This window comes from Rhagoletis pomonella, unplaced genomic scaffold (assembly GCF_013731165.1).
Source record: "Rhagoletis pomonella isolate Grant_MI unplaced genomic scaffold, Rhpom_1.0 Rhpom_scaffold_00002, whole genome shotgun sequence".
NCBI classification, from domain to species: Eukaryota; Metazoa; Arthropoda; class Insecta; order Diptera; family Tephritidae; genus Rhagoletis; species Rhagoletis pomonella.
This window is the reverse complement of record NW_023458556.1, coordinates 96,667,287-96,671,144: the sequence shown is the minus strand read 5'-3', so window position 1 is coordinate 96,671,144 and position 3,858 is coordinate 96,667,287.

The following is a 3,858-nucleotide window of genomic DNA, read 5'->3' as shown; positions in this document are numbered from 1 at the left end:
TTTCTATAGTATGGTAAGGATATACATGAATAATTATGTACAAATTTGTTTAAATTACTTACCAATCCTTTCTGTAAAGAGTCAACAACAATTTGAAGAATCAAGTAGGTCCATACAATATGTAAGAGCAGTAGCAATATCAAAAGAGTATTGAATATGTAATATGCAGGGAACATCGGCAAAATTTGTGGAGCTTCAACAGAAGAGCTGTAAAAATAAGATATGTTAATTGCTCATTGATAGGGAGACGTTGCATTGCGATTAGTTTGAATAAAAAAAATTTTATTTTACCCTAAATCGGTAAATTTACACTTTCAGCTTACTAAGGCCGACAAACCTTAGTATATGTACGTACCAGGGTTGTTGCGAATATTCGCATTCGATTTCCCAACCGCGAAGCTTCCGCATTAATTTTAACATTCGCATTCGCAAAAATCAATGCGGATCTTTGCAATGCGAATATTGAAGAGACCGAAAATTTCAGTTATTTTTTTTACGAGTTAAACGTGGCCAAATATTTTAAGTATTGGATATTTTATTTAATGTTTAATAATTTTTTATAAATATACAACTCATTACATAAAACAGCATATAAATAAACATTTATAACTTTGTACAAAAAAAAAATTCATTTTTTTTTAATTTTATCTAAAACTTTTAGAAAAATTATGGGTATGCAGTTCTGTAGCTCATTCAATTGTATTAATGTGCAAGTTTCAAGTGGCTAGAATAAACCCTTGATTTTTGAGAATTTTCACGTCGAGGGAGTTGAGCATTTTCTTCCATATAAACCACCAAAATTCAAAGCCATATCTAAAAAAACGTAAGATTTATTGGAATTCCTAGAACATATTTACCACTTTCTATTTTAATTTAATAAGTTGTTTGTTTTTCCTGTAAAATTTAAAATTTGTCAAATAAGGCCTCTTGCATTTATGGCGACGATATGTACATACATTTTATTCATGAACCGTTTTTGAAAAGGTAAAGTCGGAATTTTAATGCTCTCACCCTCTAGGATTGTTCAATATCGAAAAAAGTATACCCCTATTTTTTTATTTTGAAATCAAAAAAAAATTATAGGTCGCTCAAAGCGCTCAAAGTTTTCCATGTATTTATTATGGTTACGGTGACCATCCGTCCTGTATTATACGGGACAGTCCTCTTTTTTGACCAATTGTCCTGGTAATTTCTTTATTTTATACGGGACGCCAAATGTTCTGTATTCCTTTTCACGCCTTGTATTTGTCCCGTATTCAGTGTTCGGCATTTCGATGCCTTAACAACCCATTAAAATGGCATGTCTATGAATCAGTTTTAAATGATGTTGGTATATGATTGTAATTTTCTCCATAAACAGTTATTAGTTTCTAATCTGAATGCCTGTGATTCGAATAGAAAAATGCATACGTGACCAAAATATAAATTAGGACTCGACATTTTAGTAACGTTTGGCTATTTTCATTTTGTTTATTTTATGTTTCTTATTTTTTTATGGAAGTAAGGCTTTTTTCCTAACAAAAACCATATAAAAAAAAATTCCGACTTTGTGCAAAAACTATAAAAATTAATTCTGCAAAGTTTCACCAAACTTTCAAACTTTTTGATCAGAATCTTTTGAAGGTTTGTAGCTCATTAAAATTCATTATAATAAGGTGCAAGTGCAATGTGTTCTGCTCATTTGCTTCTCTTTTAAAAATATTATCGAACATACTTCGTACGAAAAAAATGCGTAACACCGTAAAAAAAATATAAATCCAAAAATTAACGGTATATCCTAGCTACTTCGAACTTGCATTTTATTGTATTAAAATTTAAGGAATTTTTTGTACCAAATTTTGTGGAGAAAAAATCTCGAGAAAAATATCCTATAGGTTTGAGATGTCACTTTAAGGATGCTCTTTCAGCTCTAATACACTTACGATCATTGAAGAAGGTTTTAAGATCTGTTAGCTTGTGTGGAAAAAATAGCAAAATTATTTTTTGTCCCGTATTCGGCCCCCATAAATATGGTCACCGTATTTATAGGCGACATGCGTCTGACTCGCGAGTCATTTGTATACGTATTGATTCCCCTTCGACTAAACACAGTTGAATCATTCAGAGTCATGCCAGGAGTCATGTCGGTGTAACTAGCACATATTTATTTTCACAAACACATCCAAACCGACTCACGAGTCAGACGCACGGTGTATGGCACCTATAAAAATGTCTGTAAATAATCACTCCTTACTTGTAAACTACACGACAAGTATTTACTCGTACAGTAGATTTGGTTTCAGTTTTTTAATACTAGGTGTTTTCGCGTATTCTTTCAGCAGAAAACTCTCAGCAGCGAAATTCTAATGAATTTTTATCTGATCTCTCTCACAGAGAGAAATGTTAGCAAAAGTTCGCTAACACAAAACCAGCAACAACTTGCAAGTTTTTAGTACAGTTGATCGAAATTTTGTTTACATACAAAAGCATAAAACAGAAAACATGAAAACAATATAAGTTAAAAGTTTTCCTAAAGCAATTTGCTAATCAAACATGAGTAAATGAGTATTTGCTTTCTTCCGATACATTTGCAGTTCTAATAAGTTATTTCAAACTTAACAAGTAAGAAAGTCTAAGTTCGGGCGGAGCCGAACATTAAATACCCGGCGCAAGTATTAAATATATGTTTTTGACCTCTCCGATAGCTACAGCTACATGGTAAGCCGGAGTGAATCACTTTTGAGTATAATATCGTCCTTATATTTCAAAATATTGAAGTTTCAAGCATTTCTGAAATTAACCGTTATATGAAAGCGGCCGTAATTTTAGTCCCATTTCAATAATTTTTAAGGTTTTGCTTTTATGTGGCAAGCACAATAACCATACCGAGTTTGGTACAAATTGGTGGAACTGTTACCGAGATACATATATGTGATCATAAATGGGCGGTGCCACGCCCATTTTCCAAAATTTCATCATAAACGTATTTCTTGGTAAAGACTTGTTTGAATAAATTAGCTTTCATATTTACTGATTTATCGAAGGTTTCGTATTTCTCTAAATTACCGTTATATGGGATGCGGGCGCGGTTATTGTCCGATTTTAAAAATTTTAAATTGATATGCTGTACCAAGGCCAACAACTATGCCAAGTTTGGAAGAAATTGGTGCAGCGTTTACCAAGATATAACCATAAGTGGGCGTGGCTAAGCCCATTTTCCAAAAATTTATATTATTCTTATTTTCGTCTGAAAATTATTGTAAATATTAATTTTGAGTGAATTATCTTCAGTAGTTACTATTTTCGTATCGTATTTCTGGAAATTACCGTTATTTTGGAAGTGGGCGTGGTTACAGTCCGATTTCGCCCATTTTCAATACGGTCCGTCCTACGCACGAAAGAAGTGCACGACCTAAATCTCGTTAAGATATCTCACTTTTTACTCGAGTTATCGTGTGCACAGACGGACGGACCGACGGACAGACAGTCACCGCTTAATCGATTTCTCTTTTCATTCTGATCATTTATGTATACATTTGTCTATATCTATCTCGATTCGTTTTGCCTTTTACAGACAACCGTTATGTGAAGAAAGTTGTAATGCACAAGTGCGCTCGGGTATAAAAATCATAATAATAAACCTAAATCTAAATCGAAATCTAAAATAAATTTTCATATTTTCATAAATTGAAAACAGATGACTTTGATCAGCTGTTTTTCTTGCTGGCAAATGGCTGCTGTTAAACATTTTTCTGGCAGAAACTAGCAGCTTTTCATCAGAATGAAATGTCAATTTGGTCTCTCAGTTTCTCCTACAGAAAAATCTGATAGTTTTTTGATAACTATCAAATAACTATTGATAGTTATCAAAAACTATCA